Source organism: Epargyreus clarus, unplaced genomic scaffold (assembly GCF_041222505.1).
Source record: "Epargyreus clarus isolate Ecla_fem2 unplaced genomic scaffold, WU_Ecla_fem_2.2 ptg000011l, whole genome shotgun sequence".
NCBI classification, from domain to species: domain Eukaryota; kingdom Metazoa; phylum Arthropoda; class Insecta; order Lepidoptera; family Hesperiidae; genus Epargyreus; species Epargyreus clarus.
The window spans coordinates 9383163-9406411 of NW_027332219.1; the positions used below are offsets into that span (position 1 = coordinate 9383163).

Here is a 23249-nt window from a genome sequence, read left to right on the forward strand (position 1 = left end):
TGTAATATAAGAGTAGCACGACGAGCATGCAGTCCATCTGACAGTAAGTGGCTACTGCCGCCCATGGACATCCGTAATCAACCGCAGATAGAATTAGATATTCCTACCTGAGGTTGGCCACAGATGCGTCTCTACCCCTGAGGACTAAGCTGGAACGCCTCGCATAAGTATGTCTCCCTTACCACACCCTTCAAACCAGAACACAGCAGCGCAACACTGCTGTTATGAGGTAGAAATAGGTGTGAGGGAGGTGCTGCCGAAGTCGAACCACAAAGGGTTCTACCACCTTCTCAATGACTATCATGAATTACTACTATATTATATTAAATAATCGATACAAAATCGATTCGTCGCAGCGAGCTTCGTGGAAGAGCGCGCGTTGGCACGTATTTATAAAATAGCTCCGGTCCGACCTCATTCGGCGGAGTTCGCCAAACCGGCCCAATTAATTATTTAAGGAATTCTGTCATTGTGCAAAGTTAATGTGACAATATTAGATCATTAGATAGCTCGCGTTTGGTTGGATTTATTGGGTTCTGGTTTTATTTTTAATGATTTAGTGTTTGACTAATTGTGCTTCTGATTTCGCTCGTAAACTCTGTCAGTTCATTACTGTCCCACTACTGGGCGTATTTTTTCTAACATAGTGCGAGTTTTTTTTTATAATATAATAGTAGCAGACAAGCATGCAGTCCACCTGATGGTAAGTGGCTACTGTTGCCCTTGGACATCTCTAATCAATCCCAGATTTTTTTTATAATATAGGAGTAGCAGACGATCATGCAGTCCACGTGATGCTAAATGGCTCCTGACACAGATTTTTCATCAACCCCAGATAAGATTAGATTCCTACCAGAGGTCGGCCACCGCTACTCCTGACGACTAACGAGGAATGCCTGAGAAAAGTATGTCTCCCTTACCACACCCTTAAAAACACAGCACCACTGCCGTTATTAGGTAAAATAGGTGTGGTGTGGCCGGAGTCGAACCATAAAGTGTTCCACCACTTTCATATCTTCCTGGACCAAATAAATCTCTTACACGGCTAAAATAAAAACGAGTACTCGAGCCAACAACCAAAAATCGGATCAACTTCATATGTGGGTCGATTCAAAAACGGTTTTAATTAAAAAATATGAACAATATATTTTCATTCAAACATTTAAAACTTTACACTTCGGCAATTCATTAGGTAACAATGTAGAGACTGACGTCACTCCTATTTCTGCTTTATGGTAACAGTGCAGCTCGTCTGCTGTGAGTAATACTGACCTATATTAAGCAGTGATAGCCTAGTGGCTAGAAATCGAGGGGTCCGAGGTTCGAATCCCAGGCACGCACATTTTTATAAAGTATAATTATTATTACTCAGATTATAATAGAAATTGCTTTCTACTTGCTTAAACACGTGAAAACGTGAGGAAACCTGCAAGTCTGAGATTTTTAAAAAGTTAATTGTGTAATATACTTTTTTTTCTTTCGGATGTACATTGATACGGAAAATAAATATAATTTTATTACTCAAATAATTAATTTCACCAATAAATCTTATATATAAAATTCTCGTGTCACAGTTACCGTACTCCTCCGAAACGGCTTTACCGATGTTCACCAAATTTTATATGCATATCAGTAGGTCTGAGAATCGACTACTATCTATTTTTCATACCCCTAAGTGATAAGTTGTTCACCCTTAACATTTTTTTATTTATATGGTAACACAACTTTTGCCAGATCAGCTAGTAAAAAATTTTTTTTCTTCAACCACAATTTAATATTACCTATTATTTTGATAACACACATTGTAAAGTTTCTCATTATCTCGAACAGCTTCACAAAGCACCGGAAGTAGAAAGCTCAAGTAAACTTAACACGGAACTTCGATAAATAGAACAAGCATGAACTTTAAGCTCAGACCGAGATTCGAACAACCTTCTACAACGTGTTTGAACATCCAATTATAAGGTAATGATCGTGGTATTATTAAATTAATTACAATAGTGGTGTGCTATGTATAACTGGAATAAATAACATAACAATAACTGGAAAAAAACTACTAAACATTTTTTTTATAATATAGGGGTAGCAAACGAGCATGCAGTCCACCTGATGGTAAGTGGCTACTGCCTGCCATGGACGTCTGTAATCAAGTCTGAGGACTTGGCTGGAATGCCTCGGAAAAATCCTTTACCACACCCTTCAAACCGGAACACAGCAGTGCTGAACACTGCTGTTATGAGGCAGAATAGGTTTAAGCTAGTGATAGTTAATTTCTAATACGCACATAACTTTGAAAAATCAGAGGTGCCTAGGATTAGAACCTCGCACCCCTCGATAAAGAGGCCGAGTATCTTAACCACTAGGCTATCACTGCTACACGCACACATACACATAAATGTTACAGAAAGATATAGAATTAAAAAGAAACTCACAGAAACCACGCTTTTTCGTTCAGTGACGATTTCTACCATCGAATAAAGACGTCTTAAGAAATTTCAGCCCTAAAATATTTTGAAATGGTACTGTCGACAAGTTGAGTATACGAGTTAAATATTTTACAAGCACGTCACATAAAAACGACAGATTCACGAGACTCATTTACTTCCAAACAGGTTGCAATTGGAAGCCGCCTACGACTTGCAAAAATAACTTTGCAAGCTTCACTTTATTATACACTTCACAAAATTTTATAGTCGCATCTTATACCGTTGCAGAATTTTGAGAGCGTGATTCAGAAAAAAATGACTACCACCATCTATCTTTTATGCCGTAAATTAACATTTTTCCTACGTTTTCCTTCATCGACTTTTGAGGCATCATGCGCCACACCTATTTCTATTTAATAATAGCAGTAAGACAGCAGTTAAGTGTGTGTTCTGTTCTGTTTTAAAATTAATTAATTTTTAGTTTATAAGAAAATATAGTTCATTAACAACAAATTTTATCAAAGTAAGCTCCACTTAATTGGACCTTTTTAGGTGCTAAACCTTTGTTATCCGTCCTGTTCCTAACACCTAATGTGTAACAAATATTCAACAATTGTTAACAAAACATAAACACGTAAACATAAACATAACAAACTTCGCAGCCGCACAACTTTACATGACATGTAACAAATCGACATGTTTCATACTAGTTCATCTCAAACTAGATCAAAGTTTGTGCATGGAAATACATAACGTTTTCTAAACTTGTAACTTTACTGTATTAATACGTACGTATTGTAGCAATACGTACATATAAGCAGTACGTACACAAGTACACAAACACTCCAATTAAAAAAACCTAAATCCGTTATTTGGATGTGTGCAGTCCAGCCCGAAGGCCAGACCGTAAGGTGTAGGTATGCGGGCACGGCCACGCAATCCTACGGGAGGATATAAGTGGACTGTATGGTGTAAGAGGTATGACCCAATCCTCGTCCCAGCAGATGAGAAAAACCACCAACCTTGCCTTCCAAGTCTATCTGCGGACTCAAATCGTGTCAGGGGTGATGCGCATGGCGCTGTCACGGGGCTCAGGGAAGCTTCCCGAGGAATAGTCTCTGCACTTTACAATGAACACGCGGTAGCAAAGGAGTGAGAGGGCACGTACAGAACGTCTGTAGGCTCCCGCCGAGCGCAAGACGACGACTGGTCGCACGAAGCGACATTGGCGAGACAACTCTGGTGGATATTTGCTTCTACCCACCTACAGTTGACAAGAATTGAACAGGGTGGCTTTATTGCCGGGTATCGAACCCAGGATCTTTATCTTTCCTGCTAGCAGCGCATAGGTGTTATAAAAGGTAATTAATGATATTTATAATATATAAAATTATTAATTAACTCATTCATTAATTCTTCTTACTCGTCGTTTTAAAAAGGTAGATAATATAAGATATCTAGCAAAGGAATAATTTTCTAACAGCTGTACAGATTCTTATCAAACACATTACTGAAAAAAAACCGGCTTTGAAATAAACAAAACCACATCCAAATTAGTATACTAGTTAAAGAGCTACAACACCACGAACACAGCTATGAAATCTAATACCCATAGAAAAGAAACTTGTTTTTTCTGTTCCATGCTAATACCCCTTTTTGAGTCTGTATTAAGTGCCGTTCTTCCAAACAATATTTCTGTCATGTATAATGCAAGATGTTCATTTTTTTCTAAAACTTAAGAAAACGAACTTTCAGTCTACCTAATGATAAAGAAACGCTGCAACTCAAATAATATCTGAAATCAGCCATGCATACATCACTACATCTAAGAACTACTCGTATATTCAAAATCTGATACTCTCTCTAACCACACCCTTCAACATGAACACAGCACACACTCCTATTATAAGCCAAAAACAGACGTCCCGATAGCAAACTACAAATGATTCTCCCTTACAGATTCCAGTGACAAAATAGAGGTCCAATTTAACTCGCCCCAATCAAATCAGAATTGCCAATTACAATGGTTCCGTCATGCAGTCTATTTTCGCCGCAAATATGAATCATTGGAAATTGATATCATGTTCTGAAATACATAAACGTTTCTTTGTGATTTTAACGTTTTTATAAATAACATCAACCTTGTTTCTGTCGCGTTGGGAATATAATTTCAGTTAGCAGGCCGTTTTTTTTTTGTAATCCCGTCCTTGAAGATCTGTAATCAACGCTAGATAGGATTGAGGTCCTATCTTAGATCGGACATAGATACGTTGCTACGTGACTAAATTGGAACGCCGGAGTATAAGTATGAAGTATGAGGATAGTTCATCACACTAAGTTGGTAGGTAGTATAAATAACGTGAAGAATAATATAAATCCACATGGCGAAGCGGTCACAATGAATGTCTGTCAATGTCAATGAAAGCTTCCGGGTTCAGTTCTCGACCAAACAGATATCTAAATATTGAATATTTATTATTATTTTGGGTCTGGGTATTCTCGTTCTAACCAGTGTGTGAACATATCTAGGATATGAATGTAGAAAATTACTTAAAATGTAATTATTTATTTTCCATGGCCTAAAATAAAATACGTTAAATATGATACTTATTACAATGTAAATTATATGAATTACGCGGCATTCAGTTTACTGTTTGCTCTTTAGAATAGATATTTATATAATATAAATCTATAGAATAGATATGTGTTATTTCATCAATATTATGATATGTGTTATTTCATCAATATATGATGATAATATTACCAATTTCAACACGTCTGCAGTCTATTTTCGCCGCGAATATGAAACCTTGAGCGCTTATATCACGCTCAGATACGGAACATGAGTGACGACGCCGTGCATCGCTGCGTTGTTATCTGTAGCCGGCCGGTGTTGGCCGAAACTTGGCCGAAGTTACTTTTTCGGCCAAGTTTTGGCCAAAGTAGACCGTAGACGCTTTTTACACTCACAGTCCCACACTAGGATACCCTGTATCGTGGGTGCCATGAACACACACATAGACAAATACACAAATACTCTGGGTATTACATGTCTGTAGAACATGTCTAAATTCGTCAATCAGATATCTTTCTGACTGGTAATCGAACCCGGGACCCTCAGCGCGTCAGGCTGGTATGCTTATCGCTGCGCCACGTGAGTCGTCAGTGTTTCGATCAAGTGGTAATGGTCAAAGTCTCCGTTTCAGCCAAAATTTGGCATATTCATACATTCGGCTACTTTTCATCAATATTATCAATTTCCACACATCTGCAGTCTATTTTTGCCCAAATATGAACCCTTGAGCGCTTATATCACGTTCAGATACGGAACATGAGTGACGACGCCGTGCATCGCTGCGTTGTTATCTGTAGCCGACCGGTGTTGGACGAAACTTGGCCGAAACCGTTAATTCGTCCAAGTTTCGGCCAAAGTAAACAGTAGACGCTTTTTACACTCACAGCCCCACACTAGGATTCCCTGTATCATAAGTGCCATGAACACATACAAAGACATATACACAAACACTCAGATGCAAAACATGTCTAAATTCATCATTCAAATCGGTCTGCCCGGGAAACGCACCTGGGACCCTATGCAGATCGTACCGATATGGTTACGCAGGTCGGTAGAATTTCAGCCAAAAGTGGTATCAGTCAAAGTTTTGTTTTCGCTTTTGGCAGAACATACATAATACAACATAATAGATGAATGTTTACTTTCCGTCAATATTACCAATTTCACACGTTTGCAGTCTATTTTCGCTCGAATATGAAACCTTGAGCGCTTATATCACGCTCAGATACGGAACATGAGTGACGACGCCGTGCATTATTATCTCCAAAATGACCGGCCTAGGTTTCAGTTTCGGCCAAGGTGTTTTCAGTAAAAGTTGCGGTTTCAGCCAAAATCCGGTCAATTTCTTTTTGTAATATTGAAGTAGTAATCTAGCATACAGTCCACTTAACAATAAGTGGCTACTGCCGCTGATGGGTATCCGTAATCAACCCCAGATAAGATGAGATTCCTTTCTGAGGTTAGCCATAGATACATTGCTACTGACTAAGTACCAACGCCTTGGATAAGTATCTCTCTCAACCTTTAAAAAGAACACAGCAGCGCTTAATACTAATGTTCTAAGCCAGAAGTCGGTGTGGCGGTGGTACCAATGGATTCGAACCACAAAGCTTCTACCACCTTAGTGACTTGACTGCAAGCTCACTTACTTACCACGTGTATACGATACCAAAACTCTGCATCTCAAAACACAGCTGATAGCATTGAAACGCCCGTCAGAATATACACGTAGATCTATTTAGCCGTGTACCGTGAGGTTATCGCGAAAATAAATAAGATATAGTATATTCTGTCTGAAGCACGCTGGAGATGCCGTAATTCTCGAACACCTCGCTACTAAGTATAATAAACCGGCTTGCCGCACTTGAGGTCCGTGTGGTGCCAATGCTAGCGATTTACTACTAGTCGCTCATGAATTAAGTCGCTGCGCTTCTCGCGATCCATGTGTGTTTGGAGTGATAGGATGCAAGCGACACTTGGCGGGTGGAACGCGCGTGCACCACACGTGCAAAAACAGATTATTATTATACGATAATTGAGTATATCTTTTATTATACGATAATTGAGTATATCTTGTTACTAAGGCTATGAAACAGTCGCTTTATCTACCATTCCAGCAACCAATTTATTGTTTGCGCGATCAAGCGGCACGTGCTTGATTTTAATCTAAAAATCTGTCAAAAGTCGATTGTCTGCGCATTTGTATGCACAAACTACATACACAAGATACATCTGCTGCTTAGATAGACACAGAAAATTTTGTCATTTTGAAATTCATTGCTAAAGTTTCCATCGGTATTCGTTCCATTGACAAGCTGTCAGCGTAAGAATTGGACTGACTGTAAATAAAAACTAAATTTGAAATCCATGTTAGGCCAAACTCATATAATCTATCAACTCGCCATGATACTGGAATATCGCTTGCTATATTTTAAAGACGTATTGCCCGCTAAAACTGCAACCATACCTCAAGTTTGGAACCGCTTAGCTGTGACCTATATTCCTGCATCGCGGCCACATCTGACTGCATAAGCTCCAGTGAATTTGACATGAAAAATCTTCTTACAAACGCATAAAGTAATAACTTTGGGTTAGCTTCAAAATGACTGGAATATAATACGGTAATACATGCTGGTGCGAGTAATAGTTATGAAAATTGTAGCACTTATTTGAAATTTGGTTTGGATTTTCGTTGAAAGATGTTTTTTATAGAAGAGAAGAAATGAAGGAAATTGGAGTCCTACCTGAGCTAAGCTAAAGATACGTTACTACCGCTGAGAGCTAAGGAATTCCTCGGTAAAGTATTTCTCCCTTACCACACCCTTCAAACCAGAACACAGTAGCGCTTAATACTTCTGTTATTAGACAGAAAGAGCTGTGGTGATAGTGTCACCGAAGTCGAACCAAAAAGGGATCTACAACCTTCACAATGTTTTTTGAATACCGGCTTAACGTATCGCTTTAACTACCCAGAAAATAGAATCGCAAAAAAAAACAATATAAACATATGAATTTTTAATTGACCGAGAATCGAATCCCGAACGGCCTGTACGACAGACCGCAATACTACATCAAATTGCTTATGTTAACCTTTACAACGTAACACATACTAATAAATTCGTGTTAGCTTGCGAATATGTGCAAATAATCCCATCCTGCGGAATGTAGGAAGGTGAGTTGCAAGTTCTGCTTGCATTTTTAATATAGTGACGCTATTCGCGAGAAATATTGGTGTTGGCGCCTCTACTGGTTTATTGCATACTTATCTTGTGAAATGGGTTGCCACCGACATAATTATTTTACGCTATTTTCGTAACATACTTTCTCCATAAAAATCTAGAAGCACTAGGCTATAGCTAAGCTAGGCTATAGTGGTCAGAAGAATTGCCTCTAAATTGAGGTCCAAGGTTTGAAACCCCAGAAACGCATCACTCATTTTCAAAGTTATGTAATATTATCATACAGTTCTTAGAAATTATCATACAGTTCTGTGTTTTTGTGGAAGGGTGTGGATGGCAAGTGACTTGCATATGAAGAGACCAGATGATCTCAACGCTCATGAGTGGCAATTCATCTGTGATCGGCTTCAGGAAGAACATTTCTCATGGTTCCAAAAGGGTCGCAGTGACCACTTACCATCAGGTAGTGGTACTCTGTGTGTTCTACCGGCTTTACAATGGTGAGTACTCCAAGGAACTACCCAAGGTGCCTACGTCACCATTCCTCCGATGAAGTTCCATCCACACCAACTGGACTCGTGGCGATCCTCCACGGTTCGGTTTGCACGGACGTTCTTGCCGCGAACGTGTAAGATGTGGAATGAGCTTCCTCCTGAGGTATTCCCGGAGCGCTATGACATGGGGCTCTTCAAAAAAGGTGCAAAAAGAGCTAAATACAAAGCCGGCGATGCATTGACGACTCCTCTGGTGTTGCAAATGTCCACAGGCGGCATTGACTACTTTCCATCAGGTAGTACGTCAGCCTAATCGTTAGGTTAGGTTAGGAAAAAAGGTAGACTGCAAGCTCATTTGCTACTCCAGTCTTTTAAGCGTCTTTTAAGCGCTGAAAAACCACAAAAAATTCTAACGCCCTTATTATTATTTGTACCTATATCCCAAAACAGGACAAAATGTTAAAGGGTTGAAAAATATGACTTCCCTAATGTAAAGTAAATGTCCTACCCTCAACCATATCAAACATTCACAGAGGAAGGGTAAGCAGCCCCTAGAGTTACATTATTAATCAGATAGAAAAATATTTGAGGTTTTACAGTACAATAAAAAGATATTTTTCTAAAAGATATTTATCGATCAGTATTTTGAGATAAAATTAATATTTAAAAGACATAAAATATTATTAAATTATTTAGTGCATAGACATATGAGTATTAAATTTTATTTTTATAACGTTATTTTAAAACCGTTTTACTAGACTTTTATGGTGGACTGTGTGCCCTTAAAACCAGCAGTAATGAGACAGTAATGGTTTATGATGATAATTGTGTATATCAAAATTGTTGATAATGGCTTTACCAGAGATTTTTCAAATTTTACAAGAACCCAATTTTATTCAAATAAATCGTTAATGTACCGACGACCCGTAATTCTTTAGTTGTTAAACTATTTGCGTAAAATTCACATTAAAATTAGCTCAGTCTATTCAAATTTTAAAATGGAATATATCATTCCTGGAAAGACTATAAGAAAAGCACTAAAGTGAAGTCTACCAATACGCACTTGTCCAGCGCGGTGGACTATGGCCTAATCCTTCTCATTATGAGAGGAGGCCCGTGCCCAGCAGTGGGACCGTAATGGGTAGATGATGATGATGATGGAAAGACTAAAAGTCTAACCAAGGGGTTACTTTGCGTATATAGATATATATAAGTATACCACGTTTTATACGTACTTATATTAGACATTAAAATATACATTAAGATATAACTTTAGGGAAGAAAAGTTTAATATAAACAACCCTTTGAGTTTTATATAATCACATTACAATATTATTCATGGGCTTATTACAAGTTTTAATGTAATTTTATGTTAATACTTAGGAAATTTCCGAAGATTCGGGGAATATTGTATTACGAGTATATTGAGATACTGTACGAATAAAGTACAAATTTCCAATATATTTTGGATTTAATAACATCGTGAGTAATTCTTTATCGAGTTGTACGTTCTATAAAATTTAGAGATTGGTTCGATCTCTACGGATGTGCGATTCGTAATATACTATAAAATTTCTTTAACATAATGAAACGTTAACTGAAATATTAACTTTAGAGATAATACCATGTTCTAGTTTGAAAGGTTTGGTAAGGGAAAACCCTCTGTGGTTCTACTCAAGCGGCCGCACCTATTTCTACCTAATAACAGCTTTGTTAAGCGCAGCTGTGTTTTGGTTTGAAGGGTATGGTAAGGGAGACATACTTTTCCGAGGCGTTCCAGCTTCGTCCTCAGGATTAGCATCTGTGGCAGAGATAAGAATCTTAAATTCTCTCTAGTTGACTACAGATGTTGTTGGCAGTAGCCATCAGTAAAACTACTTGCTCATCTTTTAATATAGGAGAAATGAAAAAAAAGTGTGTGTGTGTCAGCTACGACGCACGATTGGAGTTTACTCCTTACGAACGATAATTATGATATATATCGAATAGAAAAAAAGGGTAAATGAACGCATCTGCTAAAATGATAAGAGAAACAAACATATATCTGTAATTATTCGGATTATTTATATTACTTCAATAATGCGTATTACATAAAGTATGTTACAAAATAATATAAAAAATGTACCGTAACCGTCCACGGACATGTATACATGTCCGAGTTTAGCACCTTCGTATTTGGCTTATTTTGAATTATCTATGTTTTATTTGTGGCTAAAAATACTTTTAATATGTAGTCTGTGAACATATTTTACCGATACAACGCATTCCTTCACGTCACTAGTACAAAAAAATAAAATTATGACATTTCTATTCAGTGACTTCACTGGTGTTGCGCGTAAAGTGTGGATATATATGTTTGTCTCTTTCTACGTAACGCCTCAACTTTTCGTGTTACACTTGATTTTACTCCTCATAAAATTTCCGTACCGGGCCTTATAACTCAAATCGTTTCTTAAGGAGTAAACTCCAAAAATGTCGCACACTTTTTGTGTACCAAATTATACAATTATTACAGAAAAATCTACCAAGACTACGTACACTTTTAACAAAATAAATTAAAAATACTATATTAAAAACATTATCTTTTTTCCGCGAAGCTTTTAAAACCAAAAATAAACTTCAAATCAAGCCTGTAGTTCAAGATTGAATTAAAAAAGTCTGTGTTAGTAGCGGATGTGTAAGGTCTGTCATCCGGTGTACGTTACTCTTATTAAAAGAAAAAGGTAGTGTCCGAACAGGTTGCACTCATACGGCTTTCCTCCGAGAGTATGTGGTTTGGTTTTAAGACATTATTTCTTTTACATTTTAGCGTTATTTAATACGAATAAAATATACTCTAAGTAAAAATCATCGTATACCTATTACTCCACAAACATAGAACTTGCGTTCAAAGCACAAAAAAGATGCATCAGAGCAATGTGTATTTTGAAGCAAAGAGATTCGTGTAAACCACATTTTGAGAAACTACATATTTTACTGTACATATTCGAATGTGCTGTTTTCGTAAAAAGTAACCCTAAAGAGTTCCAGTTCCGTTCAGGACCGCGTCACAAAGATAAACTCACATTATTGCCTGCTCGTTCACACTTATTCAGTCAAAGCTTTTACGGAAGAGCACCAAATATATATAATAATATACCAGATGATATTCAAAATTGCAAGGATATCCATGCGTTTAAAAATAAACTTAAAACATATCTAAGTAATAAATGCTACTATAGTTTAAAATCCTTTTTGAGCAATAAAAATAAGTAATCCAATGTGTTATCAAGTCATATTTAATTGTTAGAATTAAAATTATAATAATAGTTTTTAGATGACATATATATGTATGTGTAAGCCACTTAGTGGCAGAATAAGCGACTATGTAACAAAAATGTGTAACAACTAACAATTACCTTATTCACAAATAAACTGATTTGATTTGATTTGATTTTATATACTAACATCATATACTAAGTATACTATTCAACAAAGTTTTTGTAATTTATACCAAGTAGTAACACATAAAATGTTTTTCATTTTCTATCACCTCATTTCATTTGCTTTACGCCCTGGACTTAAGTATTACATATTTTCATTTTTATTTACTTTCCAAAAAAATATCTCATATTAAGTTCTTTGACTTTTGACTCAATAGGTAGGAGCACTTGAATTCTATTTTAGAACGGTAGCAGATGCCCATGAGTGGCAGTTACCGTTATATATCAGTTGCTCTTTATATACAATACCATTGCATAATTTAATTTTTTATTCGAGGACTCTATATATTTACAATCACAATTACAAAATTAAAAATAGTAAATTAAACTATAAAAAATATAAAAGATTTTATCTACAAAATTTTAATAAAAACGAAAACACTACCATAAAAAGTTGTCACCTTCAATCATTTATAGATTCACATTACAATATTCGTGGATCTTTTAAAATTCAAAGCGACAATGATTTCACAAATGAAAATTACTTTGATATCGTAAGCAACAATTACAGGAATAATTAATGTAGCAACGTAGTGAGGTGAAGCGAGGTGAAGCAAATGAGGTGAACGAAGCAAAAGGAGGTATAACAAAACATTATCACGCTATCTATCGGAGCGCGGACTTGACCCATTTCGCAGCTAAATTAAAATACTGTCTCATCGCGATAATTCTCTTTGAAACCAGTTTAAAATTCATGCCGTTTCTTTGAAACACTAATTCACCTTTGGCGTGTTTTAGCAGCTGATGGTAGGAGATATTCCTTTGACTGTATTTGCGGTAAAGGTCCCCCGCGACTCATGTACGATTTTTTGTCTATGTACCCTAGATTTTTTGCTTCAAATATTTGTAAAGAGACGGGGAAGGAGAGACTCAATAAGACAGACGGAAAAAAATAAGATATTTTGACAAAGATAATATATTAATTAATAAGTTCTATATGGTAAAATTGTTAATCTATACTAATATTATAAAGAGGAAAACTTTGTTTGTTTGTTTGTAATGAATAGGCTCAAAATCTACTGGACCGATTTTAAAAAATCTTTCACCATTCGAAAGCTACATTATCCACGAGTAACATGGGTTATATTTTATATGAAATATATTCGATAAATAGATTTTGAGGCGGTACAAAGTTAGCCGGGTCAGCTAGTAAATATTATAAATGATAAGAAAAACCTTGATTATACATACATTTATAACAGTAAATTAATTAAGTCAAAGCCCCTTTGAGAGTATAGTTGTATAAGTTTATATATTTACTCATAGTAACAAAATTTATTTTGATAATTTTGAAATAAAAACTTTAAAAATTACTCATACATAGAAGAAGAACGTAGTTTATCCATGTTAATCCATTTACTACTTTTTGTGTTTACGGATACAAACATAGGAACATTCGCTGAATTTTTCAAAAAATACTTGCCACACCTTTCAAAGTAAACCACTAAGTGTATTTATTACCTGATATTTCTAGCGTTAAAATTAAATATTCCCTTCGCTTCATAGTGAAAGCAGTTGGCTATAACGTTTAAAGTTTTTTAAAAGCTTTCAACTTCCCGTAAGAGGTTTGGTTTTTACTTCGCTTTATAAATGTCTAGGACAGGACTTACACTACACTTTTTATTTACAGCTCAGATAACTTGTAAAACGGTTATTTTATTTGAATTTAACTTTGTTACAAGTAAAAACACGGCACCCTACAGGTTTTTGCACAACTTTTGAGGAATATCTCATACGTATGTATACTTTGACACAACCTACACAGTACCCTTAGTATGAGTTTTTAAGTTTTAACAGAAATGACTGTTTTTGTATTTGTCTACGTATTTCCCATAGATTTTTATTCAGTTCTGATACAGTCCGCTAGGAGCGCTGATTGGAAATGTATGGGTTAATACGTAAACAAATACAGTATTTTTCGTAAAAACGTAAAAACTCATGCTAAGGGTACAGTTAGCTTTACAGATTTTAACACATGAGATGTCGTTAGATACGTCTAAGTGACATGAGCTATATGTTTAAGTAGTCCTTTTTTTTGGTATTAATAATAATTATAACCAGTTTTTAGTAGCAATATTAAAATTCCTTACGATCAAAATGCAGAAGATAAATTCAAAAATATTGATTCAAGTAGGAGAATTGAATCAACAATAAGTATCTACCACCGTCATACCAATTTCTAGCGTAAAACAGTTTTCCGTTAACTGAAAGGGTTTGAACTGAGGCTGACTTACATATGACGTGAGCAGCTTATTCCTCAGCAGTGGCGATACATCTGTGATCGATTTCAGGTATAGTCAGCGCCAAACTGCTAGTTCGCTCTGAAGTTGTTGCGAGCACTTGTAGTCATGCATTTTGGTATGGCGACGCGATTCATTTCTATATTCAGAGCGGACTAGCAGTTTTACGCGAACTATACCTCTCTACTCATCCCACATATCATCTCTGTTCTATATGGTGCTGGTGGATTTCGATGGGCGTATGTGACCAATTACCATCAGGTAGACTGCATGCTCGTATGCTGCTTCGATATTATAAAAAGTCATAAAATAAATTACATAAAAATCCTCAAATAAATTCTTAAAAACAAGCCTTATTAAATTGATTCTAAAAAGCACTTAAGAACTCAAAAGTTACTTAAATTAATTAAAAAGACTTTTAATTCTATAACGGAATTTATTGAATTGATGATGATTGATTAAGAGACTGTTTATAATTTAATTTTAAATAAGTGAATAATATTAATTTTGTCGATGAAATAGTGATCACCTTTTTAATAATATTATTTTGGTACTTTTCTTTATTAATTAGAATAATAATGTAAATAATAATATAATTAAAAAAAAATATTACATTTAATAATAATTAATTCATAATAAACCCAATGATTTATTTGTGTACTTTAAGAAATTAATAATCTTTCTTAGTAACCCATATAAAAGCCTCTTTATATCAACCATCAAACCTTTTTAAGGCTTTAAAAAAATATAAAAGGTATCCACCATATTATTTGTGCATTAAATCCCATAACGTTCTGAATCCTTTGTAAACACACAGCCGCTTAAACGAGTTTCATTAATAAAATAACAAAGGGGATTTTAACATACTGCGAATATTAGAGGTGGGTTCCGCATAGTAAACATTCATGGAGAACCCTTTACTGACCTACTGTAGGGTCTTCTCGAAGAGTGAAAAATGTTTAAGCCATGGTTCACATAGGTTTGATAGACACAGGACTATTTTTTTAAGCTTAAGAGTATAATCACATATATGTATGTAGGTCTGTGAGTATATTGTTAAGGGCTAAATAATTTACATGCCATTTAAATCTTATATATAAAATTCTCGTGTCACAATGTTAGTTACCGTACTCCTCCGAAACGACTTTACCGATTTTCACCAAATTTTATATGCATATTCAGTAGGTATGAGAATCGGCTACTATTTTTCATACCCCTAAGTGATAAGGATTTTTCACTCTTAACATTTTTTTAAATGGCAACACAACGTTTGCCGGGTCAGCTAGTATTATATAAATACTTTATCGCAATTTACTTAAAACTGTAGCCTCACTTATAGTGTAAGACTTGAACCATCGACCCAGAGATCGAGAGGCCAAACTTCTAACCGCTACGCTATCACTGCTCTTCAAACCACTTGGTTATTATTAACTCCACACACATATACAAAAATAGAATATTGGCCAAGTGTTAGTCGAACTTGCAGACGGAGGGTTCTGTACCGCGATTTTTTATTTTTAGTATTGATTATCATCCCAGTACTATACTTAGAGTTCAACGGATAAACCAAAAAAATCCGGCAATTTTGTTCACACACCGATCTTCTTTTTTAACGTTTCTATGTTTTGTTTTTTTTATTATTTTAAGTTTATTTATTTATCGTTATATTTGCCACACGTTGTAAAAACAAGTGTAGCTATATATTAAGATTCAAGAGATAGAGTCCTGTGACAGATTACCAGACTGCGTTAGCTGATAATAAAGTTCCGTTTTACCATTTTGTTAAGGAACCCTAAAAAAGCACACACAACATTAAAATTATTACAATATTATCAATATTGACCACGAGTCATTCGAAATCCAACAGATCATGACGATAAACGATGATATACGATTTGTCAAACACCATTTCATTTTCCATGAAAATGCAAAGCGCGCGAGATATTTCTTTTGCCATAAAACGGAATTCGTTTCAGCAATGCCTCCGTAGGATAATGTATGTATTTACAGAGAAACCGACATTTTGCGACAATGTACGAGCTTATTTAATTAAGCCACAGAAATATTGTTAAGTTGAATGAATGTTTTGTTGTTTTTTTTTTTTAATATAATATAAGAGTAGCAGACGAGCATGCAGTCCACCTGATGGTAAGTGACTATTGCCGCCCATGGACATCTGTAATCAACCCCAGATAGGATTAGATATTCCTACCTGAGGTCGGCCACAGGTGCGCCGCTACCCCTGAGGACTAGGCTGGAACGCCTCGGAAAAGTTTGTCTCCCTTACCACACCCTTCAAACCTGAACACAGCAGCGCCTAACACTGCTGTTATTAGGTAGAAATAGGTGTGGCGGTGGTGCCGCCGGAGTCGAACTACAAAGGGTTTCTACCACCTTCAAATTGTTGTTTTGTTGTTTCATTTTTAATTGTTTTTAAACTTAGTTTTTTACATTTTCAGAAATAATCTAATCTCTTCATGAAGTGGTAGAAACCTATGTGGTTGTGTGTGGATGTGTGGTTCGACTACAAGGGCACCAGCGACACTTCCTATTCTGTCTAACAATTTATAGCACTGCTGTGTTCTGCTTTGAAAGGTGTGATAAGGGAGACATACTTCTCCAAGGCATTCTAGCTTAGTTCGCCTGGGGAGCAACATATGAAATGAAATATAGTCATTTATTTCTTATTGGCCTGCGGAGGCTTACAAATTATCAGTAATAATATTTTTATTATACTAGCACTGGATCGGAAGATATGATTTTAGGGTACTACCACCTTCAAAGATAAGATCAACTAATCTGAGGTCAGCCACAGATGTGTTACTACCAATGAAGACTAAGTTGTAACGTCTCAGGTAAATATGTGATAATACTTTGCTCAGTAAGCGAAGCCGCGGTTGGGATCTTGTATATTTAAACGAACGTAGCCCGTTAACATTTAAATACTGCCCGAGGGTATTAATGTGCGGAATATTCTCGAAACCCGGAATTTTGAAACATAAGGTGTATATTCTGTTACATTACCTTTCACGTATGCTATTAAAATTAACAGATTATTAGAAAAGCCCTTGGGAAAACATCGAAATGCAATGAACGTTTTCAGATTTTCACAAAGTTCCTAGAATATTTTGCGGAAATTTTTGTTTATGTCCATCCGTAATATCCGCTGTAGTTACGCAAAATTGTCGAAAAACAGCTGTTTCCATTGATTAATCCAGATGGAGGGATGGACAAAAATATAATTCGAAAATGTGTTTATTATATGGTAATATTATAGAAAGTGTTGTAAAATAAACCACTACCATAACGTTTTCGTTCTTAACTTCTTTTCTCAATTGTAACTTAGGCATTCATAGGTAATGTAAAAATAATATACTTAATTTAAAATGATTATACTATGTATATATTGAAATTTACAACAATACGAATAAACTTATCTAAAAATAGGCCCGATACAATGCCCGATACTGACTACGAATAATGTTGTATTCGTTTTATTCAACAACAATAAGATGAATATAAAAAGAATTGTCGCTAAAAGAAGGCTCAATGCTGACTACAAATAACACTTGACGCAAAAATGAAATCGTATTTTTATCATAAAAAGGCATTACAATTAAATCTCATTTGAATGAACCTTATTCTGGCTATTAAAAAGATCATTATCATCGTCAACAACCCATTACTGCCCCACTGTTGGGCACGGGTCTCCTCTCAGAATGAGAAGGATTAGGCCATAGTCTAACGCACTGCAGAATTTCGTATTGCTAGACTTCACATTCCCTTGAAAACTTCTTTTTTAGATTTTCAGGTATGCAGGTTTCCTCACGATGTTTTCCTTCACCGTTTAAGCAAGTGATAAATTATTTCTAAAACACAGATAACTTTGAAAAATCAATTGCGTGCCTGGGATTTGAACCTCGGACCCTTCGATCAAGAGGCCGAGTTTCTTAACCACTAGGCTATCACTGCTATATTAAAAAGATACTCGATATTATATTTCAAACTTTTAAAATTAAGTTATGTTTTCTTATATAAATGAACTGAAATCAAAAGCGTTTGCAGGGTTTAATATTCATACAACACTGCGATCAGGAAGTACGGTCTACAGAAAAGTTTAGAGTTTCGAAGCAAATAGAGAACATACATCAGCCGGAACTAACAGCGAGGCTGACACTGTGGATGTTTCGTGTTGCAATTTCATAAAGTAGTTCATATTTATGTTAGCATTTTTTTATATCAAATCTTTTAAAAATATCGAAAGCGACTAGTAATACAAGACAACTAATATTGAACACATTATATTTATAATTGTATTGTGATCAGAACAAATGGCATTAAATAAAAAAATAAACTTGAAATAGGCTCGATACCCAAGTTTAAAACGAAACGAAACTTGTTATAATATTTTTAATGTTAAGTATAATGCAAATAAAATTTGATAAAACACGCGGAAGATAAATAGACATGTATATTGGGGCATGTAAGATGGAGTGTTGAAGGTTAATAATTATCTAAAAGCTGCAATCAATTATAGCGTCAGCAGGGTTAAATATTCATACAACACTTGCGATCAGGAAGTACGGTCTACAGAAAAGTTTAGAGTTTCAGAGTAATAGAGAACATACATCAGCCGGAACTAACAGCGAGGCTGACACTGTGGATGTTTCGTGTTGCAATTTCATAAAGTAGATTATATTTATATTACCATTTTGGTATATGGGTCATGAACCATAATAGTTTCATTCTTTTTGACAAACCCTTCAAAGTATATTCTGTAATATGGGCAAGAAAACAAAATGAAGTGGGTAAAATTTTAGTTAGATATTGACGTGCCAAATTCAAGAGATATAAAACCGTTTAAAAAAATTGTGATTAATGATAACAGGTCCGAATGTTAATAAAGTGCTTATTAATTAAATAAATATTTATAACATGTGGTAAAGGTTACTGAAAAAATCTTAAACCTGTAATCAGTTATAGCGTCATCAGGTTAAATATTCATACAGCTCGCCATCAAAAGTATGGTATAGATACAGAAAGTTTAGAGTTTCAAAGCAAATAGAGAACATACATCAATCAGAATAAATAACATACCTACGAATGACGTTGAAAAAATCAAATAGGTAGTCAATTAAATTAACGTCACTAAAAGAATAAAGAAATCTACTTAAAACAAGCCCGATGCCTGAGTTACCAAAAACGCTAATATTAAAATTTAATAATAAAATGAGACTACCCAAAATACAAACTAAATTGGTATTAGAAATACATATTTATTAGGCATGGAAGAGGTTAAAGTAAGGTCATCATACATACATAATATCAAAAAGTACGGCCTTCAGAAAGTTTAGAGTTTCAAAGCAAATAGAGAACATACATCAATCGGAACGAACAGCGAGCTGTCTGTGGCTGGCGGCTGAAGGGATATTTCGTGACGTAATTTTGTAAAGTGGCTCATATTTTTATTTGCATATGGCTCTGTGAGAGTGGGTCATAGGTTTGTGTATTAAAACACTTCGAAAAAGAAGTCCTATGTCCGTCTGTGTCAGTTACGAAAATAAATATTTTTAGGGTTCCGTACCTAATGGGTAAAAACGGAACCCTATTACTACGCCTTCACTGTCTGTACGTCTCTCACAGAGCTCTATCTCTTGAACCGTAAAAGATAGACACTTGAATTTTTTACATAAATATGGCCACTTTACGACAAGACAATATAAATGGGATCATTATAAAAGAAACAGCTATTTTTCGGCGTTTTTCACTTTGTCCATTGAACCGTAATAGTAGTAGTAGATAGTTCAAATTTTGATTATGCATTCACTACTATGCTACGCTGCTATAATAACAAACACTAAAACCAAAAAATGAATGAAAATTTGCTAATTCGGAATCGTCCGTGTGCGTGTTGGACTCGTACTTGGTCAATTATTTTAGGAAAACGTATTTTTCTTATAATATAGGAGTAGCAGTCCACTTGATGGTAAGTGGCTACTGCCGCCCATGGACATCTGTAATCAACCCCAGATAAAATTAGATATTCCTACCTGAAGTCGGCCACAGATGCGCCGCTACTCCTGAGGACTAATCTGGAATGCCTCGGAAAAGTATATCTCCCTTACCACACCTTATTTTAGGAAAACGTATATTATAGAAAGAAATCTCTTGTAGTGATTTTCTATTCTAACTCAGATTATTCAATTCCACATAACAAAATGCTCTATCCATATACAAAAATATCATATAATGCATTTTGTTTCAAAGAATGATTCATAATATTAAAATTACACAATGATATAAAAGATCGGTTCCAATGTATTACAAAATTAGGTACATTTACAAAATCTGGCTCTACAATTGTATTTCTTACGTATGTTTTGAACCCAGAACTAGTTGTCCATCAGTTTACGGATCGCATACACGCTCCATAAATCAACCCTTAATATATAATACGCCCGAAAAAATACGAATGTATTTATATGTTGAGGAAAATAACGAGAACAAATAGAGTGAACAGAGAAACCAACTATAAGACCTCTATATAAGTAAGTTTATGGAAATTGACGAAAAATAAATAACTGCCCTTGAGGACTAAGTTTTAACGCTTCATGAGGAAATCGTGCTTGACCCTTGAAAGCAGACTGCAGTAATATTAAATATTTTTAAAATGTAGAGTATATGAATCAACTTATTTAATTATAAGCATATGTAACCATAATGAGCATTTATAATCATGAAAAAATCTTGTTCGTGTTTAGCTTTAAACGGTTTATAACAAATCGAATCGAGGATATTTTCTAATATAAATCTCTACATTGAGAATGGATTGAAAATAAACTCTACCAATCACGTAGAGTTCTAACAGATATGTTTGTTACTAAGCAATTAGGTTATTTTTACGCAACTTTTCCGAGTTGCATGTTATCTTGTAAGCTCTACTGTAGAGTTCGAACGCATGACTAACAAGGTTACGTATATTTCTCTTGAAATAAAGTAATTTTCAGCAGTATTGAAGTAAAATTATTATTTATTCAGCTTTCCATTTCATACTTTAAATATTTAATTGCAACGATGAAAATAATAAAATATAATTATGTAATTAATATACAATAAAGAAATTACATTAATGGAAACTTTTCGTAATCCTTAAATGTGGGAAATATTGCAAATACAATGAGTTTATGTATTTATATTTAAAAATGTTTATATATATTTTTAATTTCAATTAAATATAGCAAAGACAAGAACTAAGCAAATTTTTCTCACCTAATTTGAAGTTAAAATAAATTATTTCACACAATAGTTTATTTTTCACTAAGAAATTAATATGTCATTAACTTTTAAAATAAATTTAACATAAACTATGATATCAGTAACACATTAAATAAATATCGTGTGTTACGAATCTACCTTCGAGATCGTAAACATAAAATATTCAATGTCAGTTCACGAATCAAGATAAACCAATTGGGAATGTTCTCATAAAGCGAATGATCAAAAGAAATTGCACAGAATGGGGTAATAATATTTTATGTAGATACGTTTGGATCCGGCCTTATTACGCATATTTCTAGGCCAGAGGGATAAAATAACAGATCAAAATATTCCAAGACAGAACGCCTTGCATGCTTCCAAAATAAACGTTCGCAATTCGAAATTGGAACGAATAAAAATATAGGTGACCAGTGCCATTAAATAACCGAATAACCACAAAAAGAAAATCATTAAAAATAGCTTACGCTTCGACTCAGTACGCTCCAACTACAATCCAGATCACTTGTCTCACACCAGCAATCGAACTTTATTCATGGAGCATTACATCACAATCACACGCGGTTCCCGCCAAATGACGTGTTATCTTTTTAAATCACACACTGATGGTCAACAGTTTAGAATTTCGCGGACATACGATTCGTTCGTTTCGTGCGGAGCACACGTGCGCTCTCGTCGGCGTCTGAACCGATACTGACAGCCCGACGATCCAGGGGCGCTATCGCTGTGTTTGTGTAGTGTACGAGGGTGGTTTTTTGTGTGTGTGCGCTCTTCAGGTCACCAGAATTCGGTAAAGACAAGCATTCTGAAGTGGTATGCCCTATATTCTGTTCCTTTAAGTTTTATAACCAAATCTTGACCATCCTGACAAGGAGCTTTTAAAAGCTCTTGACGTCAAGTCTAGATTTTTAGCTGGAAATTGTTCTGAGGCAACGAATTACTTACAAATGAATGTTGTTTCTGTGAAAAGATAAGTTTTGCAAAAGATAAATGACAGATAGAGTTTAATTAAATGTCAGTTAGTCAATTATACATCAATACTATACCGTAGATGCCATGTGTCTTATCCCAAAACCATGAACATAATTCTTATGTGACAGAAGGCCTCTCTAGTACTAAATAAAGAGAGTAGCCACCAAGAACAACCTCAGTCCATCTCAGTCCACAAGAGTGGCTACGTATTTGTGATCGACTTCACGTAGAGCCCCTATTTCTAGCCAAGTAGGGAAGGTAATGTTTTCAAGTGTACGTCTGTATATACCTATGTATGTATGTATGACTCATTCAATGGCAACCCAAACGTCTTTACGGATTTTAACATCATGAAATGACTATAAATCCGTCTAAATATTGGAAGTGACATAGACTTTTAACCAGTCCATCTTTTTGTTCTTATATTTTTTTCTAATATATAGAGTTTCTAGTATAACGCGTTTGCTGTTTAATTAAAAAAACCTAATAAACATTTACTTTACAAGACCCAGTCACAGGGAAACTTACATAATAAGCAACCTTCAGGTAGTTAAACACGTGTTTAATAATTCAACCACCAAATCTGTTTAACCGTTCTCGCATTAA

General features: G+C 35.1%; 1 protein-coding gene across 13 annotated transcripts in view; it reads right to left on the reverse strand.

The window, feature by feature from the left end:
• The window catches only part of nrm (neuromusculin), a 524966-nt gene extending 502620 nt beyond the window's left edge, over positions 1–22346 (reverse strand). For all 13 annotated transcript variants that reach the window (XR_012102726.1, XR_012102724.1, XR_012102727.1 and 10 more), the window contains exon 1: positions 22139–22346. The gene's annotated coding sequence lies outside the window, so the exon portion shown is untranslated. The remainder of the gene's footprint in view (positions 1–22138) is intronic.
• Between the last annotated feature and the right edge of the window lie 903 nt (positions 22347–23249).